At 37.0% G+C, this 25,076-nt stretch overlaps 1 protein-coding gene across 1 annotated transcript in view; it reads right to left on the bottom strand.

Annotated features, from left to right (window-relative positions):
• FGD6 (FYVE, RhoGEF and PH domain containing 6) overlaps positions 1–25,076 on the bottom strand; it is a 1,320,563-nt gene that overhangs the window by 586,454 nt on the left and 709,033 nt on the right. The gene's annotated exons all lie outside the window — the stretch shown is intronic.

Here is a 25,076-nt window from a genome sequence, read left to right as displayed (position 1 = left end):
CAGACAACCAAAATATGGCACCAAAGTCCCCCCTACAGCCATTCCAATGTCCCATTACCTGGCTACTTCATCCCATTTACCATAAACACCAATGTGTGCATACTGCTTTACTTCTACAATGACTTGGATTTTATTTTTACACTTTATTGAACAATGCACAAACACCAATAGATCTCTGTTAAACAAAGCAAAACTGTCTCACAATGAAAATAGAGTTGGCATTAAAACTTCTCTACATTCATTAAAATAGCATTGAAATCTACACCACATCCAAAGAAAATGTATCTGGCCAATGGTGGATAAAGATTACCTTTGTGCTGTTTTCAAATCATTATCCCCTTGCACACAACAAGAAAGATATATGTGTTCTTTGTTACACCTTCCTGACTTTAGTAAATTATATTCCTTGTATAATACAACACACTTGTTATACAGAGAGAGCACATTTTAAATTTATTGTTTGAACATTTTTTCAGTAGGCAATAAAACAAAATGCATTAATCAGCAATGACAAAACTGCCCAATTCAGAACATTTCCATCATAAAAGTCTACTTAATTATTAACATGGTTGCCACCTTTGTCTCATCCATTTCTCCTGGCCAAAGAATAATGTATGCATGTTGCACTCTGGCCTTAATGACTGTAACTAAGAAAGAAAGAAAAAAAAAATGGCACACCCATAGGAACACTTACAGATTGCTTTAATTTATAGCAAGACATAATGGGATGATGTTGAGACTATGTGGGACTAAATATTGCACAGTCATTTTTACATCACTGACAAATCAATACAACAAATCACTACAATGAATTCCGAATGAACAAACTGGACTCCCAATGACCATGAAACCATTTAACAGATTTAACTTTCAGGCAGGTGAGCTGGACCACTAGGACTCACTTTCGGTCAAGCCTTAATTGCAATACAACTACTGAAACCCAGTGAATAAAACATAACAAAAATAATTAAAAGCATAAAAATACAAATCAGACATAAATGCACAAAATTGTATTAGGTACAGCATATAAAAATAGCTTAATACCTCTGTAAAACAAAAACATTAACACCAGTTACCTAGTAAATATTGTGAGAAGATTCATCTGGAAGAGAAGGATTCCAAGACCATTTTACCTCAGGTAACATTGCATGAGCATACACAATGGCTCCCTAAAAAAATGTTTTCATTCTATTTTTATATGAATACAGTATAGGAATTTTAACAATGGCTTCTGAGGTGCACTCCAGTGACACTATGTCCAGGTCCTCTGGACCACATCAAACTAGATCACATTCTTTGGGGCATTTTAAATCAAAAGTAATATTAGGACTTATGGAAAATGCTGCACAGACAAGGAGGGGACTTATATATTCAAGTGCCTGCTTACATATTAATCCCTTGTGAACTGCTTCTTCTTACCTACTTAATAGTGTACTTTTAGGAGAGCTTAAATTAATAAGCTAGTAAATCATTTTACACGCAGATACATTTTCCGTCAGTGAAACTGGACATCTATTTAACTTCAGCAGGTTTTGAACAGTGATGCTACAATCTATATACACACACACACACACACACACACACACACACACATAGACACACACAGAATCTTGTCAGCTTTCATAATTCACTTTCTCTCTCCAATCGCTCACACACATACACTCTTCACCTTTCAAACCTGCATTCAATCACTTTCTCTTTCTGATTGCTCACACACACACATTCACCTTTCAAACCTGCATTCACTCACTTTCTCTCTCGATCGCTCACACACACACACACACACACACACACACACACACACACTTCACCTTTCAAACCTGCATTCAGCCTGCTGTTAAATGCTCTTATGTAAATTGCCTATAGTCAAAGGTGGCAATAATTGGGGTTGGTATTCCTGGGAAAGATTTCTGTCCAAGAGGTACAAGTAAACAGACATGGCCACTTAAGATTTCTTCGGTCACATTCTTACTCAGGCTATTATTTTCCTAAAGTAAGATTAAGGATATTAACTAGCAAGAAAACTTTCCTCACTCGTAAGTACCTTTACCTCGCTCTCTGCAAATGGCCAGCAATGAATGTAAGGTGATGATATTCAAGCAACTGTGACTTGGCATGAATGCTAGACTCCAATCCCCATCATCAGCCACAAACCCATTACAGAAGCCGGTGCCTGGGCTGTGCATCACTGGAGCTGGTATTTTCAAGGCTAAAGGAACAGATGGTGTTAATAATGCCTCTTGCACTCTGTCAATGCAATCTGTTAGAACTAGCTTCTTTGGTTTACCCATTCTTTTACAGCAGTATACCTTAGGTTTATAGGTACTTAATAGGCTATTGAGCCATGGGGATATTTAGAAGCTTAGCCATACATTCCTATGAAGTTTTTAGTCCTTATATTTTAAGGTATGAATAACCCATTTTAAGGTATGAATAACCCATACTCCTATATGAGAAGAACATTTACATGTTGCTCCTATCCATGAGAGATAACGGTGCAAAACCAGAGGTGAATTTGTGATTACTCATCCATTTGTCCAGATTATGTCAGAATAGTGCAAGAGAGGTACTTTAACTTTATGTAGAGAGGAAGACGATTCCAAATAAAGTACAGCTGTATTAGTAAACTTACCATAACTGTAGATGCTTGATTGATCACTTCTGCAGTAGCCTTAGTTATATAGGCTATATCCTGCCAAGAACACAACAGCTGGCCAGCTTTCATAGCCTCAGGATACCATCCATGCACTCAAACTGTTAAGCAGCCTGAGCACAGCTGACTAAATGACAAGTTTGGATGCCAAGCCATTTAGAGCTTTGCTGCCAATAAAGAGAGAGGGAAGGAGATGGAAGTTAAGCCCTGAAATGACAATGTTAGAACAATAAAAAAGAAATATCTACACCCTGGCATAAAAACACACAACAAAAAACAAGGGGGTATGGAGGGAATAGCTACTGCAGCAGTGCTCATTTGAACATCTACTCTTATGGTAAGTTTAGTTATATGACTCTACTATGTCCATCATATTGATCACTGCTGCAGTAGCCTTAGCTATATGGGTAGATTACTCTAGCTTACTATATCTGGGAGATGGAAGGAGAAGAGTCCAGCAGCCCTTGGAGAATAGTCCAAGCAAAGCCTGACCTGGAATCAAGCTTATAGCGTTTTGCAAAAGTATAGGCCCAAGTAGCAGCTTCTATCATACTTCTAGAATCCAACCCTTTCCAAAAAGACATAGATAAAGCCAAGGCCTTTACACTGTGGGCCTTGACCCTTTCAGGAACAGTTTTGTTATGTTATGGAATCCCAGTCTGTGTAAGAGAACTATCACTCAAGAGATTCCTGACACTCTGAAAAAGACTTTACAAAGATAAGCAAGTCATCTGAATGTGTGACAATGTGAATACTCTGCAGCCTGCAATGATCTGTAACTGGAGTTAGATGCTCTGTAAGCACTTCTAGTTCAGTGAATACTCCAAACAGTAAGGGAAGAGAACTAATAGTGTGATCTAGGCACACAAACCTTAAGAAACGTCTGAAATCTGAAAGAATAGAGATATGATAAGCATCTTTTTAAGTCTAGTCTTACCAAAAAGAAAGAAAGAAAAAAAATGGCACACGCATAGCAGCACTTACAGATTGCTTTAATTTATAGCAAGACATAATGGGATGATGTTGAGACTATGTGGGACTAAATATTGCACAGTCATTTTTACATCACTGACAAATCAATACAACAAATCACTACAATGAATTCCGAATGAACAAACTGGACTCCCAATGACCATGAAACCATTTAACAGATTTAACTTTCAGGCAGGTGAGCTGGACCACTAGGACTCACTTCGGTCAAGCCTTAATTGCAATACAACTACTGAAACCCAGTGAATAAAACATAACAAAAATAATTAAAAGCATAAAAATACAAATCAGACATAAATGCACAAAATTGTATTAGGTACAGCATATAAAAATAGCTTAATACCTCTGTAAAACAAAAACATTAACACCAGTTACCTAGTAAATATTGTGAGAAGATTCATCTGGAAGAGAAGGATTCCAAGACCATTTTACCTCAGGTAACATTGTATGAGCATACACAATGGCTCCCTAAAAATGTTTTCATTCTACTTTTATATGAATACAGTATAGGAATTTTAACAATGGCTTCTGAGGTGCACTCAGTGACACTATGTCCAGGTCCTCTGGACCACATCAAACTAGATCACATTCTTTGGGGCATTTTAAATCAAAAGTAATATTAGGACTTATGGAAAATGCTGCACAGACAAGGAGGGACTTATATATTCAAGTGCCTGCTTACATATTAATCCCTTGTGAACTGCTTCTTCTTACCTACTTAATAGTGTACTTTTAGGAGCTTAAATTAATAAGCTAGTAAATCATTTTACTGCAGATACATTTTCCGTCAGTGAAACTGGACATCTATTTAACTTCAGCAGGTTTTGAACAGTGATGCTGCAATCTATACACACACACACACACACACACACACACACACACACACATAGACACACACAGAATCTTGTCAGCTTTCATAATTCACTTTCTCTCTCCAATCGCTCACACACACATACACTCTTCACCTTTCAAACCTGCATTCAATCACTTTCTCTTTCTGATTGCTCACACACACACACTTCACCTTTCAAACCTGCATTCACTCACTTTCTCTCTCCGATCGCTCACACACACACACACACACACACACACACACACACACACTTCACCTTTCAAACCTGCATTCATTCACTTTCTCTCTCCGATCGCTCACACACACACACACACACACACTTCACCTTTCAAACCTGCATTCACTCACTTTCTCTCTCCAATCGTTCACACACACACACACTCTTCACAATTCAAACCTGCATTCACTCACTTTCTCTCTCCGATCGCTCACACACACACACTTCACCTTTCAAACCTGCATTCCTCACTTTCTCTCCGATCATTCACATTCACACTCACACACACACACACACTTCACCTTTCAAACCTGCATTCAGTGATTCACTCACTTTCTCTTTCCTATCACACACACACACACACACACACACTTCACCTTTCAAACCTGCATTCAGTGATTCACTCACTTTCTCTTTCCTATCACATACACACACACACAAACACACACACACACACACACACTCTCTCTCTCTTACCCTGAGTAGTGCTCGGCGTCTTCTGTTCAATCCATCCTCATGTTGTTGCTGCTGCTGCCATTAATCCTGGGCCCGGCTCTGTTTCAGGGCTCGCTGTATCCCCCAGCCTGCTAACGCCATTAATCCCAGCTCCGTGAGCTTGCTACATCCCTGGCCCCTTTGCTGCTGCCATGAATCCGTTTCAGGGCTCGCTGAGTCAGCCTCTTCTGTTCCACATGTTGCATTCCCGCTGACTGATAACTTAACCGCCAGCCAGCCGGAAATGATGATGCGAGCTCCTTGAGCTCAATTCCGACTGGCTGGTAGCCTGACGGTGCTGACGTCATCGCTGCGTGATGGCGTCAGCCCACTGAAAATTTTAAAAAAATTATTAAAATTTATTAAATTTTTTCAAGTTTGGCGGGCCGAATCAAAATGTTTAACGGGCCGCATGTGGCCCCCGGGCCGTAGTTTGCCCATGCCTGCTCCAAACGGTAAGGGAAGAGAACTGATAATGTGATCTAGGCACACAAACCTTAAGAAACGTCTGAAATCTGAAAGAATAGAGATATGATAAGCATCTTTTTAAGTCTAGTCTTACCAGGAAATTTGAAAGTGGAAGAGCAGGTAGCAGGTTGTGAAGTGAAATAATTTTGAATCTGAGCACCACCACAAACAGGTTTAGGAAAGAAAGATCCAGAACTAGTCTCCAAGTATTTTTTTTCCTTCAGCACTAAGAACATCCTTGAATCCAAACCCTTCCCCACCTGGGAAGGAGAAACTGGTTCTATCACTCCTTGGGATAGCATGTGACAAATATTTGGTGGAAACAGGTGAGTCTGGCCTAAAGGATCATGAATGACCTACAGAAAGGAGGAATTTCTCCGACTGCCATATGTAACCTTGGTGAATGATCTTCAGACCCTATTAGTCAGAAACTACCTGTTGCCAAACAGAAAAACAGCGATTCAAGCATTAAGGAAGAAAAAAGCATCCAGGGTAGGAGGAATTCAGATCTCTTGAATATTCATTAAGACTGGTTGGACTGTCCTTTGTTTTGGGATCTTTGAGGCTTCTTTTTGAAACCTACTTGTCATTTCTTCTTAAACATACATTTACCTGAATTTTGTTGAGACCGTTTATTCTTTTTTTTTGCCAAAACTGGATGAGAAGTTAGACAATCCCTTAGAAAATTTGAAACGGGCTGAAAATAATTAGAGATTCCTGGACCGGTTTAACCCTTTCATCGTACTTTCTGATCGCCTCTACAGCAGATGGGCAAAAAAAACTAAATCTCTATCCAAAGGAGGGGGGATTTAAAAGCTCATTTTTGTCATTTATCTGGGAGGTTTTGAGAATGCAGTGATGCAAACCTCTTCAAAACAGTACCAGTGTCCAGATTCCTGGAAGAACTATCAAGAGAGTCATACACATACTGTAAACAATGAGTAGTGACCTATGCAACAGAAGAAACTAAACAATTTAAAGCAGATTTTCATAACAAGAAAATGCAGAATAAAATCCTCATACTTTCACAATTAGTTAGAATAAACTAACATATGAGCATGACAATTCAAAATTCTGAAAAACCTAAGTTGCAGAAGTACACACTTTTCTCCATCCTTATCGGAAAGAATACAATTGGAATTAACTGTGTGTTTAGCAGCAGACGGTCAACTGAAGTTATAGCTGCTGGGACAGGTTTGGAAATAGTATATAAAAACTTAAAATACTGAACTTTATACATCCTATCTGCCTTTTGGGGGGGGGCAGCTGGCTGAATATCAAGAATAATTTAGGCAGTAACACACACATCCTTGACAGCAAAAAGAACAGGAGGAATGGGTGTAGATTCTGGAAATTCCTTCTCTAACAATTCTATAGTATTTTCTGAGAGACTAAGAAACCCCAGTGTTCTTCAGCTGAAGGCAGTGGCACATTCGAGCAATACTTTCAGTGAAAGAAACTCCCACAGGGAGAAACGGAAACTGATCTCTCCTCAGTCTGAATCAGAAATCTGAGGAGAAAACCATGCATCTCTCCCTTCCTGTTCAGATTCAGGATATTGAATCTCTTGAGAAAAAGAGGTCTCCCTCTTTCTTTTATCAGAAACTACTTTCCAAGAAGGATCATTAGCCTGAATTAAACCCTGAACCAGACCCAGTAAACTACACCTTTGGAAATTTGCACAGTAGACACGTGCTTAGCTTTCTGATTCTACCAGGACTAATGGGCCAACCATGTTACTAATGGCAACAACAATTTCCCCACGGATTGACACAGCATTCTAACATGACAGGAAAGCCTTTCCTGTTCCCTCTCCCACGATCGACAAAAGTGACTCTCCCTTGCCCACTAGCATGCTGTGGTGGTGTAAAGGCTGTTAACTTTTCTTTCTGTGGCTGGAAAAAGGACTGACCATGGGACCAATAGTTTGTTCGATGGTCAAGCCAGAAATTGTGCCTCTTTACCAAGGAAGAGGCACACAAATGCTGGTAAAAACTACAAGTCTTTAAAAGTCACTTTTTCCCCCAGAAAATGCAGTTAAAAGCACCTTAAAACTTTGCCAACCCCACCCAAAAAGTAAAATAAACAAGATTTCTCCACAGAAATTTTTTTTTTCACTTTACACATTTTAAACCAACATGAAAAAAAAAGGGTGCTCTCATTTAAAAGTACAATACAGTTTTGTGACAGTCCATTAAAACAAAATTCTTAACTTTAAAATAACCTTCCTAAAGACAAAAGTGATAAAATATTTAGAAAATTGAAAGTTTTTTTCTCTCTCAAAGGGAACTTATCTGTCCAGCAAAGGAATAGCAACCAAGCCAAATGTCGATCCTCGAAAGCCTTAGAGGAGAGTACTCTTTGGTGGGAATAAAGTTCCGGAAGGCTTAGCAACCAAACTTGTCTTTTTGTCAGCTCAGCCTGAGCAGCTTCTCTGAAGCTTTGGAAGATGGCCAGCTGTTATATCTTTGGCAAGATATAACTCATACAGGTAAAGCCTACAGCAGCAGTGATCAATATAATGAACATCTGTTATTCTTTGCGATATATATTTATCCCTCCAACATATTCTATTCATGTTGTAAAAGATTTGATTCTCTTGAGCAGGTGTTGTGAATGTGCAGTAGGTCTGACAGGATGTGGCCTGCTGAGGTTCTGAACAAAAGGCAGAGATCACCCCTCAGTAGTCTACATGACATTGAGAAGAGGGACAAGACTTTGAAACAGTCTGCTTAGTTTTTATGATTTACACTCTTGATTTCCTTGGTAAAAAAGCACTGTGGGCAATTGAGTTGCGTCAAAGTTGACATTAAACTCAATGATCAGAGTAATGAGTATGGAATACAGTGGAATGACCACATCCCTGGACCAGTGTGCCATACCCTCAGTAATAAGCTGTGCAATGAAAAAGCAGAGTCTTACAAAATAATGGATATGTAACGATCAAATGGCCATTCACTGTCTACATAGGCTCCCAGGTCCTTGACTACTGGATCAGTTTTAGGATTGTGTTGTCATGGTGATAGCTGCACTTTAAACCACTAGATTAAGGCTTTCCCGTTGGGTAAGGTATAGATGTTCCTGGATCTAAAGCAGGGAGTTTTGTTTTTTGTGCTCAAAGAAAGCCTGAGACTCTTAAAAGTTCTCATACTAAAACAGTACAGTGCTACCAGCTCCATAGGATAAAGGAATACAGCCTGCATGAGCTGCAATCAATTAGTAACCCAATGGTGAAAGAAGCTTGGTTGGGCAGAAGCAAATGGCTGTTGCTGGCTTGCTCATCCTAAGGAGTTCATTGTAATGCTGACAACAGCTGCTGATATGGGCATAGGGACATGCGCTTGTCTCTGCCAAGCTACAGCTGCATAGTAGCATTCTGCTTGTGGGGGTGTACAGAAGAATGCATGCACCCAAATGAAAGGAAAGGGCAGTAGCAACAAATACAAGTATGCATGTCAGTCACCAAGGGAGGAGTTTAGGAAAAAAAAATATTGTGAATGGCTACTCACTGATGCAAAACCCTTGCTCTAAACAGGGAGCAAATAGGGCAGTGGAGCATCAGAAGGGAGCCTAATGATCAAGAGAGCAGCAAGTGCAGTGTTCAAAATAAAACACCTAATGATCCTTAACCAAGCAGAAAACATGAAAAATAATAAAACTTCAGTGGAATCCCTCTCCTAAAGGCACAGCTGTTCTCTTCTGGGAAGATCACTGATCTCAGAAAGATCACCAAAATCTCAACAGAAAAAGACTGGTTTCAATGAAATATGATAAAAGAAGCAATCAATATTAGCATATGAAGAACAGAAATTCCTTTTTCCTACTTATTGCACACTACTCCACAAGTCTCCTGGAAGAAGACAAAAAGGCTACTAATTTGCTCTGTGTCCCCCCCAAAAATGGGGAAAATGGAGAAGACTTTTATTCCCTTCTTACTGAGCATCCTACTGACATCCTCATCATGGAGAATACTCCAGTCCTGTAATAGAAATAACTTGAGATTCTGGAAATCAGGCTAAATGAATAGATGTCTGCTTGCAGCTAACTCCTTAGTATTATGAATGACAGTGCAGTGTGATCTCATGATGTACAACTATTGTTTAACTGTGTTAATAGCTAATAGCGAAAATTATAAGGTGCCAAATCATAACCCTTGAATGTTGGCCATGTTCCTAGCAAATACAGTGAAAGGCTTGTAAAAAATAGTATCTTTGGATACTTCAGGTTCTAGAATTTGAGAAATCACCTTAAAAGGAAACAAATTTGTCTTTCATCAACTTTGTTTGAAGTAAGACTTGTATTTAAAACATCACCAGATTCTGACCTAGAAAACTCCAAAATTCTAAAAATTTCCCCAGTTTAATTAAATAATCTTTGTCTTTAGAATATGGCATGTTTTAAAACTGTCAAAATGAGTGCCGTAAAAATGTGTTGAAACTTCATTATTTAAAAGAATTAGTCAGCAGACAAACTAGTTGAGATACAAACCGTTAACTGAAAAGAAACATTAAGAGAAAATTAATCCTCCATGAATAAAGTATGTAATCCAGACTACAAGATGTTACTCTGACAAATCTGTTAAAGTTGGAAAGTTGTGGAATGAAAAAGATGCTTATCCAAAATGTTCTAAAAGAAAATTATGAACATGAATGAATTATTGTCATGTTGCAGCTGAGTGAAATTATAATAAGTCTGGTTTATTAACAGATACCTTGAAATGTCCATAGCCTTGTAATTTAAATTTGGAGCCACTCTGGTTATTGATGAGTTCAAATGTCTGCCTATATGATCAAAAATCAAGAATCAAAATGTATCTGTATAACACAAGCTTAGCAATAAAAAAAAAAAAATCAGCAGGTCAGAACCTGAAAGAGAAGCCAAAGCAAAGCTCAGCCAAAAGCTCAGCACTATAGGATCTTGATGCCAGTACAGAGGACTAACACAGGTCCAAGGTTTATGACATTATTACTGACGATAGTACTTGGTTATTCACAGTTTCACTACCACCACAATGTCAGCAAAGCAATGCAATGGCAAATGCAGCACATCACTGTAGGTCAGCAAACAAAACCATTTAGTTTAAGCAAATCCTGAAAGATTTCTGGAATAAATATGGAAAAGCTATGCTTCATCTTGCCAGACTTCAATGACTTATAAAGACATCATCTTGTTTACATCAAAGTTCCTTAAAATATTTTGATCTCATGGTTATTTATTATTAGTTTATACTGCAAAGTTTTATAAAAGTGTTTTCTTTAAATGAGAACACTGCTTCCCAAACTGAGTCACGTTCAGTTCCACCCAGAAGGAAAACTCGCTGTTAAACAATAATACGACCTTTATTGTAAACACATAACACACATAGACTTGGTAACAGCGAAGTTACTAAGCGAAAAAAAATAATAACTTTCCAGCAATAAACTAACAGAGCATAAAGTAGAGTCCAGCGTGTTGCTGATCAAGCGCTTTCATCCACCATACTGTGGATTTCATCAGGATCAATTAACTATACCTTTTTAAATCTTTTTTGGCGCCAAACTCCATTCAAGCAATACTTAACAAATGTCTATATATGATATAATATAATACATAATAAATACAAATTACATTCAAACTGTAAATGACAACAAACTATTTGATTTATACAAACTAAAAGGAACCTGAGTATTCATTACCTCATTGTGTTCCAATACATACGTTCTATTCATTTAAAATTCACTGGGGCTGTACTTGAATAAAATACTATGCTATTATTTGTAAAGAAATGAATTGCCTGATCACTGATTTAAAATGATAAAATGTTTTCGTTGAAAACAATTAATTTTTAAAAAAAAACATAACTTCAATCATATAATTTGTTATAAAAATATATAAAGGCTATATATGTATATGCATAACGGCAGATTAATGGAGAACAGTAAATGTACAGATAAGGAATTCACGTTTGATTTTTCTTTATTTAACCTTGAAGATGAGTCAAGACACACAGGAACTAAGCAAAAACGAACCATGGCTGGAAAGACGTATTCTAACGTGGCATCACAACATAACACTATACAAGGCACTGTTACACACAGCTCGAGCCCTAGAGCACGAGCTAACACTAATAACAATAATAATAACAACATTATTAATTCATGTGGTGAATCTAATACTAAAAGGACTGTTAGAACCAATAATTTGGGCAATTTTATTACATCTGATATTTGTTTTGAAAATATTGAGCGTGGTGGTTTACAGACAGATATTGACAATGACAATTGTACAGGCACTTTACGTGATTCTATTTACACACTAGGGAGGAACCTAAATATTATAAGGGGGATTAAAATTGATAATGCTTATCTGAATAAATGCCTGACACTTAATATAGTCCCTAAGGGACTAAGATTTTTTAAAAAACCCATGGAAATTTTACTTAATGATGAAAATTGTAATGAATTTGAAGCACTATTTAATAAGTTTGGGTTTGATTTTATGAAATTATTAATTAAAAAGAATGACGAAAGACTATGTAAAACCATTGAAGTGGTGGAAAGACTTAATAAGAACATAGCTGATGATTTATTATTCGACCAATGGGAGAATTTATATGTAAAGCAATTCAATGAAGCTGAACAAAAAGCTAATAATATTATAGCAAAAAAACATAAGAAAATAGAGAGAGAGATTAAGGATTACGAAAGTAATACAGTACATCCCTGGGAACGTAACAAGGGAAATTTTAGGGGAAAACATGATAACATTGAGGAGGTAAATGTTAATGATAATAAATATGGAAATTATGAACAAGGTAGTGATACACAAAAAATTTTCACAGGAGAAGAGATACCTACATGAAAGGGAATTGGCAAAGGGGATGGAAATGGAGAGAGAACAGATGAAACTTGGGACAGGTACGCACATTCCATTCAAAGGGGAGGGAGAATTACTACAATTATTAAGTCATGATGACTGTTCCAACAAAAGCAGTGTAAATTTTAATGTAACTAATGATACAGATGTAGATGTTAAGAGTATCAAAGAAACTGTAGTCAGTAAGAATGAGTTTAATATTTTTAATTACACTGATATGGAAATTACTGATGAATTCTTCACCCTTTTTACTAAAGGAATGAAATTTATCCCAAGTAATCGAATCAAAGTTGTGGATAGTATTATTGAGATTAAGAAGTACTTAAGAAAAATTAATTTAGCTATCCAATTTAACAACATTAAGGATAGTGGGGAATATAACAGTAATAAGCTAAAGAAGAGCAGCACCTACATGCCTCAAAACCACCCCCACGTAGCAATGCATGAAAAAATGGTGACTAAAGAAATATATTTATTAGACAAAAAAGTAGGTTATAACAGAAATACAAGTAATTTAAATGAGGAAGAACTAAAGTTAATACAGTATTTGAAAAATGATACAACGGTACGCGTAATGAAACCAGATAAAGGGGGTGGGATAGTTTTATATGATCAGAATTTATATTTAAACAAAATGTTTGACATTTTAGTGGAATCAGGTAATTATACTTCCATATCATTGACCGAGATAAACATAGGTTACAGGCAGACAGACATGTACCTTGAGGAAGTATTGTTAGATAGTAGGGTTGACATAGGAACACAATTTTTTAACAGTGGACCATCCTACTTTAGCCACAACTGTGGGGATTCCTAAAGTTCACAAAAATATAATAGACCCACCTTTTCGTCCAATTATCTCTGGAAGTAGATCTAAAACTTTCCCTATGGGACAAGCTATTGATACTTGGCTGAAGCACATATATGATAAAATACCTCACTTGATAAAAGATTCCTGGAATTTTTTGGGAAATTTGACCTCTGACTTATGGAAGGAAGGATTAATTTTTATAACCATAGACGTGATGGATCTGTTTTCGTGTACCCCTAAGAATGAAGGATTGGATAGTTTTTATGATAGTATTAGACACCATTCCAATTTAAAAGGGGATCATATTAATTTCATTATGGAGCTGATGACCATTATATTGGAGCACAATTACATATATTATGAGGGCGAGTACTACAAACAGACACAAGGTGTCGCTATGGGGGCCGCCTGTGCTCCAATATATGCTAATACGGTCATGTTGGAGTGGGAATCCGAGAAACTATCCAAGAGTGATTATTACAGATACATCAGGTACTATACAAGATTTTTAGATGATATATTTATTTTATGGGATGGACCCGTAGAAATGATTGAAGAGTTCATCAGATATTTAAATAATACTAGTCAATATTTAAGATTTACCTCCAATTATAGCACTACGGGTGTAGCATATTTAGACACATATATATGTAAGGAGGAGAGGTTTTCTTCCCGTATATACAGAAAAAACACTTTTTCTAATAACTATTTAGAATTTACCAGTAACCATCCATTAAAGACAAAAAAGCATATTCAAGGGTCAATGTATAAGAGCTGCTAGAATGACTTCTGAATATTGTGAAATGCTGGAAGAATTGGAATATATTAGCAGATTGTTTAACAATAGAGGATATCCCTTTAAACTCATGCAGGAAGTTAAAGAATACGTTATAGGAGAATGGGGAAATGAATTTTACCCAGTACTAGGCACATATGTAAATAATAAAATCAATTTAGAGGAAAGTGGAATGGATTTTAAAAGAGGTTGTATTTTGGAATATAGTCCACAAGTGACTTTTATTAAACAGATATTGAAAAGATACTGGGATCTGCTTATGACAGATGAGACAGTAAAAAAACTAGTGGGAGATTCCCCAATTTTTGTGTATAAAATGGGGACAAATTTAAAGTACATATTTGAAAGAAACAACAGATTTGAAGGAAAAGGCACTAAGGATATAGGCACAAAAAATGTGGTAGCTGCAGATATTGTCAGTATATACATGAGGATGAAAGTCTAATCCTAGAGAATATTAATAGGAGTAGAATAACATTTAGAAGGGGGAATTGTAATACCAAGTATATTATATATATGGCTATATGCCAGACTTGCAAACACTTCTACATAGGTAAGACTTAACGATTATTCAAGAGAAGGATATATAAACATCTATATGCTATTAAGAGAAAAGACAGTAAAAACACATTATTTAGACATATAGAAGCTACTGACAATAGTCATAGTTTTAAATTTGCTATTATTGACAAAGTGCAAATAAGTATTAGGGGAGGCAATACGAAGGTGTTATCTGAAAAAGAGGTAAATTGGCAAATATTGACGGATGCGTCCACCTTACCTGGACTAAATGAATATATAAGCATCAAACCTATTTTACAAAAGATGTTATAATAGGTAGGATTAGCAGAATATTCTTCATATATTACATATTATATATTATTAATTTAATATTCCCTCATCTTAGAATTTTCTGGTTTGAGTTGAGTGGTATGTGCTAATATCCACGGACAAAGGGATTGTTAGATATTAACACTATGGAGAAGAACATTTAGATATATCAGTACATATACTTCCATAGATTTAGTTTTCCCTCAAGGTATGAATTTTTAACATACATTTTCATACACACATTTATATATATATCTCTTATATATATTTTTTTATACATTTGTATATATGTATTTTTTATGTATACATTATGCATATACATATGATATAATTATATGATTGAAGTTTTTTTTTTTTTTAAATTAATTGTTTTCAACAAAAACATTTTATCATTTTAAATCAGTGATCTGGCAATTTGTTTCTTTACAAATAATAGCATAGTATTTTATTCAAGTACAGCCCCAGTGAATTTTAAATGAATAGAATGTATGTATTGGAACACAATGAGGTAATGAATACTCAGGTTCCTTTTAGTTTGTATAAATCAAATAGTTTGTTGTCATTTACAGTTTGAATGTAATTTGTATTTATTATGTATTATATTATATCATATATAGACATTTGTTAAGTATTGCTTGAATGGAGTTTGGCGCCAAAAAGATTTAAAAAGGTATAGTTAATTGATCCTGATGAAATCCACAGTATGGTGGATGAAAGCGCTTGATCAGCAACACGCTGGACTCTACTTTATGCTCTGTTAGTTTATTGCTGGAAAGTTATTATTTTTTTCGCTTAGTAATGTCGCTGTTACCAAGTCTGTGTGTGTTATGTGCTTACAATAAAGGTCGTATTATTGTTTAACAGCGAGTTTTCCTTCTGGGTGGAATTGAACGTGATTCTTTGTTTTCTTTAAATGGTTATCGTATGTCTTACTTTTGTTTAGCAACTCACTGTACCTAATTTATTGTAGTTTTGCATTTCTTGGACCACATTCAAGTTACTGTCTTGGAACTTACAGTATTAGAGTCTATCATAAATGGAAGCTTTTGCATTTTTTTCATAATTCTTTGCCAACACTGTTACTAATACATGATTTTCCTTGTGGAAGAACATCTAAAATTCTAGATTGTACTTCACAAGTAAAGATAATGTATTACTGTTCTGTATAACAACTTGGTGGACTAATTTGTAAGACATTTCTACAAGACTTTATTCTTATGCAACCAAATATTTAAATGTATGCATGCAAGATATCTACAATGCTCAAGGAAAACAAAAAAACATGGGGACTTCCAAGATGGCTGCACACTGAGCCATAGCTTAATTTCATCTCTCCCAGTGTAAAAAACAGAAACTGAAAAATAACAGCAAGTGATCTTGTCAGCTTTAACTTTTGTAGCTGATTTTCCTCCATGTCCTTTATATTTCTTTCTTCCCAGCATTCAAGCAGTAGATTTACTAGCCAGTTACTGAAATTTACCCAGAAATCTAGGTACACTGGCTTTCTCTGCTAAATTTCTGTTTTTTTCAGTCTGGCAGAGCCAGAATTAAGCTGTTACTCAATGTGCTGCCATCTTGGAAGTCCCTGTGATCTTGTCAGCTTGAGTAAAATTCAGTTACTAGCTAAATAAGTAAACTACAAACAGCCTGAAAGAAAACCAAACAAAAAGATGAAGAGAAAACACTGACTGGAAAGAATCCTGTAGCTGTTCAGCAAAAAAGTAGCTCAAGTTACAGTTTTGGTGCAAAACACGGCTTCCAGAAATCTAGAGGAAAAATAAGTCAAATATGTTCAGAGCTTATTAAAATAAACGAAACATTGCAGAAGTACATCAACTCAATTAACAAAAGGCTGGAAAAATGGAAGACATTTTAAACAGATTCAGATGAGCTGATAAAAATGCAAAAATCAGAGGTTGAAATGAGGAAAAGACTGGCTGAGTATGAGACTGCTCAAGAAGAGATATTTCAAAAATGGTAGAATTAGAGGACAGAGCATGTAGGGAAAATCTTGAGATTTTCAGCTGTACCAGAGAAACTTGGAGGAGTAGAACGTATTAATTTTATGAAGACTGAAATAAGCAGCTAGACTGGTATTCTACAGAAGAAACTATTAAAAAGGCACACCATGTGTATGATCCAAATCTAGCCATGAAAAAGCAGCTAAGATCATTATTACTAAAGATGCAAACCTACCAGCAGAGAGACAGAGTTGATTCTGACAAAAAGTGATAAAATGGCAAAGTATTAAAAATTGGAGACAGAAAAGTGTTTGTGAAACATGATGATTCACCAGACAGAAGAGAAACAGATTTAGTAATAGGGGAATGTTGAAAAGCAGATGTGAGACTGAAGCTGCTGTATCCAGCTGTTTCAGCATATATTTTTTTTCCTGGAGGATCAAAGTCATTTTTTGATGCAGCACAAGCTGAGGAGGAAATGCAAAAGTTTGTACAACAAAATGTGAGCCATCAAGCAGAAGGGGACTCTGCTACTCATTCTTCTAATAAAACAAACACAGAGACTTTACTCGTAAAACATTTTCCACTGTTCCAAAGGAAAAATGCTTGAGAGAGAGAAAAGCACAGGAATTGTCCAAAATCATTGGGAGTACCTTGGAACTAAACTAGAAACTGGGATTAGGAGATGGAAATGAACATGAAGAAGACAAGCAACATGGAAACTGCAGCACAAATGTGAGACAGAAAAGGATCAATCACATTTGTGAAACATGACTGTATATGAATAAGTGAAAAGAGTGGACTTGTTGACTTTGCTAAACTTGTGGAGAACTGAAAAGCATTTGCCTCACTTCATGTCATTAATGTTTAGAAGGACTTTGAAGGAAAGGGAGGGGAAGAAAAAAAAAAACGACTGAAAGTAAAATAATTTATGTTCTTAACAGTATTTCCATGAAACTTTTCACACTATTAATTGCATATTTTATAGTAAAGTATTTTTAGTTGGTCTTGTATGTGATAAAGTTACTAAAGAAAACAGATGTATTTTTGTACTTCCGCTTTTCTTTCTATCTGGTATTAAGAAATGTAGGCATTACACAGCAAAAAGAAAAGCTAGACAAAAGCTGTTAAAGTTAATATGCTGTAATCTTTGGTTGTTGATGTGGGAGATGTGGTGTAAAAGTACACAAATCCTAATACATGTAGACCTGATGTCTTTTTTCTTGCTTTTCCATAAGTGAATGTGTAGAGTAAGACCACTGGCTTAATCTACTAGTAAATTTTAAGTGGAAAGAATTAAATATGAGAACATCAATTATAATAAAAAAATTCCTTTAACAATAAATGTTTCAGCTTGTCTTTCAGATTGCAGCAGAGAACTACATTTTTCTTTTTTCTATAATGTTTCCATGGAGGCAAGCTGACAGTAAAGCAATAAAAGACAATGGTTTCTTCAAGGCTAAAAGTTAATGATTTCTGAAAGCATGCACGTTGCTTTCACATCTGTGGGGAATGCAGACAAAAAAAAAACAGGCACCAATTAGTGTAAGCAGAAGCAGAGGCAATAATATGCATCTTAGCATGAATAACTAACTTCAGGATAATTAGGGCCTGAGTTAGCAGCTATTTGGCACAAATGTTCCTATTAGGGGGGTTCATAGGTGTGTACTAGGCTAATGGCTCTGGAGCCTTTACAAGCCTAGCCCACAGAAGTGCCCTAGCATCATGCCACCGGATATTAGTTCCCAGTGCCTCTATCAAGTAAAGCCACTGGAGTGATCCCCTGGGTGAACTCTCTATTACCCATCCACTCATCAAGATTTATCTTGAAGAGGGACAGTGAGGTGCTCTGCTTGACATGTATTGGAAGAATATTCCAGAGCATGGACAGTCTTCTGGTTGAGGAACCTGTCCCTCCAGCATGTTCTGTTGATTGTCGTACTAAGGATGAGGTCTCTGCAGCATGAGGTGCGGAGGGTTTTCTTTACAAGTAAAATTTCTAACAGAGCTGGGCCAGACATGGCTTTGTAAGTCAAGCAGAAATCGCCTTGAAGTAGGTGATATCAGACAGAGAACAGATGGAGTCTGTCTGTATAGGACATGTGTTTAATGCCCAAGATCCTCTTCATGAAGTACTTCTGTGGCCTCTCCAGCTGTTGCAGGTGTCTATTGAGGTACATGCCAAATGAGGCATTATACTAGATGATTGGTCTAATGAAGGAAGAGTAGAGAAAGACTATGACCTCTTTCTTCCTGGATGCAAAACCTTTCTTCCTGGATGCAAAACCCTTGGCAATGAGATGTGCCACATAGAAGGAATTTCCGACCACAGTGGCAATGTGGTGGTCAAAGGAGAGGTTGCTGTCAACCTGCATCCCCAGATCTCTTATAACACCTTCAGTGTTCACTGGGCTCCCACTGATGTGGTAATTAGTGGGAAATAATTTTTTACCAAAGGGGATGATGATGCATTTTTTGGCATTAAGGTTAAGGCCATGGTTTTAACACCAGTCACTGGTCTCAGTGAGGCCTTTCTGTAGGATGTCTGCATCACTTGGGGAGTTAATAATGGCTCCCAGCTTGCAGTAGTCTGTGAACTTGGGTCAGCCAAAGTACCTTTGTGTTGGCCTGGACTTCTGAGAAGTTGATGCCGAACAGGAGAAGACTCAGGACCGATCCCTGTAGGACTCCACTCGTAACTGGACGGCAGTCTGACTTGCAGTCCGCTACTTTCACAATGTGTGTTCTATCTGTGAGTCAATTTTCAACCCACCTAGTGATATACGGGTTGATGCCTAGTTTGGTGAGTTAATCAATAATTCCTGCGTGAGGAATGGTATCAATGTGCTTGGCCAGATCGAGGTGGGCTGTAAGCACTGCCTTACCTTCATCCACAGCCCTGCTGACTGACTCAATGAAGTCAACCAGGTTGAGTAGGCATGATCTCCCTTTCACAAAGCCAAATTGCGAGGGGTCTAGAGTTTGGAGATTTCCTATATCTTTGTTAATCAAGTCCATGATGATGTGCTCCACAGCTTTACATGTCAGACTCGTCAGGCTAATGGGGCGATAATTCCCAGGGTCTGTAGTCACTCCCCCTTTATGGGGAGGGATGACTGTAGCAGTACACCATTCCATATGGACAAAGCCTGAGGTGAGCCTGTGACTGAACAGGGCACACAGTTCGCTTTGTAGTTCATGTAGAACACAGCCAGAGATATTATCAGGTCCCATGGAAGCTGTATTCTTGGCCTTGGACAATGCAACTTTAACCTGTGCTGCCATAATGCTGGGTGCCTGGCTTTTTTCTGGTATTGAGATTGGTCTTTGGGGGGGGGGGGGTAAAGTTGACACTGAATCTGTCAGCCAGTATGTTGGCAATATCTGTTGGCTCAATACAGGCGGTACCATTGTGCAGTAACTCAGAGCAAATCTGGGTATTGCCATGGAGATTCTTGATATAGCTATAGAAGACTTTGTGACTGTTTTTAGTGTCTGCTGCAATTCTGCCTTCATAGCTGGCTTTAGAGGATTTGATGAGGGATCTCAACTTTTTGTTGAGGCTAATAAGGGAGTTTTTTCCAGTCTTGGGACTTCACCTTTTTCTGCAACAATTTCTTCCTTCTGTTGTAGAGTTCATTAAATGCAGGGGACCACCAGATTGGCTTCTTTTTTCTGGCAGAGAGCCTCTTGGTTCTGTTAGGTATTGCTAGTTCCACGCATTTATGTACATGTTCGTACAGTGCATTGGTGTAGGATTTGGCAGTTGTGTAACTATTTAACATTGACATGGGTGCCATAAAGTTAGCCACCTCTGTTTTTAGGAGTCCAAAGTCAGCTTTGGAGAAGTTTTTCAAGGTGGTTACTTTTGCGTGGGATGTGGGTGAGATGTGGATTTCCATGGTGATTAGTTTATGGTCGGATCTGACCAGGGATTGACTAATGGTGTAGAGCAATGGTCGCCCATGTTAGTAATAACCATGTCAAGGATGTTGCTTCCTCTAGTGGGGGTCAGAATGAGCTGGTCCAGGTCATTGGAATTGAATTCCAGGAAGCACTGGACCAGTGTATTGGTGCTTGAGTAGTTTTCCCAGTTGATGGAGGGGTAGTTGAAGTCGCCTAGTGAGACAGTGTTGGGTTGGACCTTGACAAATTCCAGGGTGCTTAGGAACATGGAGTGAGAGTCTAGGGACATGGTTGGGGACCTATAGCAGGCTATGACCTGGATCGCCGTTTTACCCAATGTTAGTCGTACCTGAAGCATCTCAGATGCATTATGCTGGGCTACTAGTCTGGAGGTGTGCATATCCTTTATGAATATGGAGACACCACTGCCTTTGGAGCTTCAATCCATGTTTCGGGGCCGAAAGGTATGGAATGAGTTATAGCCTGGTAGCACAGGGGTGTTTTCTGCCGCTTTAAACCAGGTCTCCATTACAGCACAAATGTTGATGTTCTCCATTTTGGGGATTGCTTCAAGCGAGTGAATCTTGAGATTTAGACTTCTAGCATTGAGTAGCATGACCCTCAGATTGCATTTATTTATAGCTGTTACAGTGGTAATTTGGTCTTTGGAACATCACCTAAAAAAGGCACTATAGGGGTGGCAAGAGCCTTAGCCAGTACCCGGAAACAGAGGGGTGACAGATGCAGGCCATCTCTGGAAAAAGCATCGAGGTCTGTCAATCATGTCATCCCAAGCAGACGGATACTGGATCCCCTTAGAATGACACCAGAAACTTAGCCAATTGTTGAAGTGAGGTTACACTTCATTATTTAAAGATGTACATAGTTATGTGTGTTTGTATTAAGTTAAAAGGTTATGGGGTTGTTCAAAGGGTGTATTCGGCTTTTTGTTTGAGGGCTTTTATTAAAACAAAGTCTTGAAAAATGTGACAGGTTCCAATGTTGATAAGAAAAAACTGTATAAAGGATTAACCTTTCAAACATTCATGAGTGCACATAAACAAAAAGCTGGAAAAAGATATTTAAAAAAGCTGCCATACATAACAGGGGCTATAATAACCATAATGGTGTCAATTTCCATATTATCTCAGAATGTGAATGGCCTCACAAGTACAGATAAAGAAAGTATACTTAACTCACTGGAATATCACAACTCTAGCAGCCTACACATTATCTTACATTCTTGAGCATTTTCTGAAAAATGCACTTAAAAAGCATAAGATAGGTAAGTGTAATTTTTTTTGTGAAAAGGAAAAGCTATTAAAACTGTACAAATAGCAATGTTATCAGTAAGCAGTATTCTTTACACTGACCACGATCAGTGCATTCATAGTCTTTCCATAAATACTATATTATAATACACAAGAACCCCAAATTATATTTTTGGGGGAAACTTTCACAAACAAATTCTTATATCTTGGAAATTGTACAATTAGACATACATTGTTAGTACCATTTTGCTAAACAGACACAAGCTTTCACAAGACAACAACAAATTCCTCTATGAGTGCATGCATTTTAAGGTATTTACAGAAGTATGAAAACGTACATAATTTTATAATTAGCAATATAAATAACACTAAATAGCTCTCAAAATGTGTAGCTCACAATGCAAATATCAAAGATAGTTTTATTCAACAGGATCTAAGATTTCACCTGATGTCATTCTACAGTTTGTAAGTCACTTGGTTTATGAAGTATTAAGTACATATGGAAATATTGTTTATGTTCACAATTACTAACAAACAGCTAGTAATATCTAAGGTATAGTGTGATATAAATGGACATCCTTGCTTATCCCCCACCATGGCATATCACATCATAGCCCTTAACAACATGTAGGGCTCGCAGTTATGATAATATGAACATAAATATGAAAATATGAATAAGTGACAGTGATTAATTTCTCTACTGCAACACATCCTAGATTAACATTCTTAGTGACATTTTGTTAACAATACCTTACCCTTTCTAATACTGTTTATTATTACCTGGTAAGTTGCTTAAAGGAGCTAGATCCAAAAAGGTCTAGAAGTCATAAGGAGCTCTAGGTGTGAACTGGAAATGTACAAAAATGTAGCTTTAGGTCTGAATGAGTTAAGAAATGCAGAGCACAAACAGCAATGCTTTATGAGACACGTTTGGAAGGAACTGAGCATGTGCATTTGATACATAAAGGACAGGATACATATTCTCCAGAATATCAGAGACAAAGATAAAGATGAGTTCTTACATGCTACAGGAGTTCCAGTAGTCAAGAGAACAAAAAGGTAAAAAATGGCAAATTTGTGATAGTAACAGTATTACTTAAAGGTGGGACTGGAATTCGATCTGCAACAATGAAGATGTATCGGGGGGGGCACAGAATGGAAAATGTAACAAAAAGGTTAGATTTCTGAAGAAATTTGTGAAAGTATTTGGTTTGAAATAAATGAATTTAATAGTAAGAACTTGAAGAGAATTTACATATTATTCACCATGGTACAAGAACTGGGCTAGACTAGACAGAAATTATATTTCAAAGGAATCATTTCCATTTAATTGAGAACTCTGATGCACATCCAATAACTATTTCAGGTCATGTTCCAATAATTACTAAGATAAAAATGCAGGATAAAAATGCAGGATAAAAATGCAGAATAATGAAGTAAGGATGAGACACTGGCACTTCCCCATCTACCTATTAAAAAAGAGAATATAAGGAATGTGTAGTGGAAACTATCCAGAAGTTATTAGGGAAGATAGAAAGTACTCCAGAAGTTATAGCTAGAGAGTGGAATAAAATGGAAGTGGAGTTTAAAAACAGGGTAGAAATAAAAGAAAAAGAGATCTGGTTAAAAAGTAACATAAATTATACAGAGGAAGTGAAAAAGGTTGAAGTATTATAAAACAAGGGGAATCTCACAGAACAAGCAAAGGCACAACTGCTCTGTGCTAAAGAAAAATAAGGGGGTACTTGGAAAATATGCATGAGTTTAGAAAGACTGCTGTTAAGCAACACTTTTTTTTTTTGATAATAACTTCAGAGCACAAAAACTTTTGGCACAGCAACTCAAACAGAAAGTAGAAAGACTTGCTGCCAAACATGCCTACAACAACAAAACTTACCAGAGACGCTGTACAGGCATTAGAGATATTTCAGAAATGTTAAGAAAACCTGTATAAAGCAAGTGGGAAAATCAAGAAAAACACAACTGGAAATATTTATGGAGGACTTAAATATGCCAAGGTTAGAAGTACATGAGGCTCAACAAATAACAGCTAAAATAGGAAGAGACAAGATAAAAATGGTGATGTACAACCAATCTGCAGAAAAGTCTCTAGACATAGACAGTATTCTGATGGAAGTTTGGAAGCTAGGAGGAAAGAATGCGATAAAGATTTGGAAAGTTTTGTTTAACAGTATTTTAAAAGGAGGGGAGATTCACCAAAATCCTGGAAAAAAGCACTGGCGGCTGTCATACCTAAAGACAGTAAAGGATAATTTAAATTTTAAACCATAATTATAAAGTGTTAATGTCTACAATGAATAAAAGAATGGCAAAGATGATGCCAAAACTGACAGATATGGATCAATGTGTTTTTTGTGGAGGGGCGGCAAAAATTTGACAAAAGTAATAGAACAACTTGATCCAGTGGGAAGCAGAACATAAGAAAATACCTCTTAGTGGTGGATCTTGATGCAGAGAAAGCTTTCGCCGTAGTAAGCTGGGATTTTATAAGTACGGCAATGGAATCATTTGCAGTTCCCGATACAATAAAAAGGTTAATTAGGAGGATATGTGAGGGATTGGAGACAAAAAAAAGTACAGTTGTGTACACTTACCATAAATGTAGATGTTCGAGTGTATTCACTGTTGCAGTCATTACATTTGGGTAATCTGCTGGCAGGTTGCCCTCAGGCGGCTTGAATAACATTGGGTCCTGCGTCAGTTGCTGTCTCCTCTTCCATGACGTCAGGTCATCAGGGGTATAAAACATGCAGCCGACGCCATTTTAATCAGTTTTTCTTGCCCCAGATGTCAGGTGCCCCCCAAATGGGGAGCAAAAATATATATATATATATATATATAAAACTGTAAATATATAAATGCACTTTAGAAACGTAAAATTTACCTTCAACTAAAAGCAAATACACCACAAAGGCTTTTGAGTATAGTGAAGGAAAGAAAAATTATAG

Source organism: Protopterus annectens, chromosome 11.part0, assembly GCF_019279795.1.
Source record: "Protopterus annectens isolate FY-2018-M chromosome 11.part0, PAN1.0, whole genome shotgun sequence".
Taxonomy (NCBI): domain Eukaryota; kingdom Metazoa; phylum Chordata; order Ceratodontiformes; family Protopteridae; genus Protopterus; species Protopterus annectens.
Note: the sequence above shows the minus strand (reverse complement) of the source record. Positions and strands in the feature narration are given on the sequence as shown.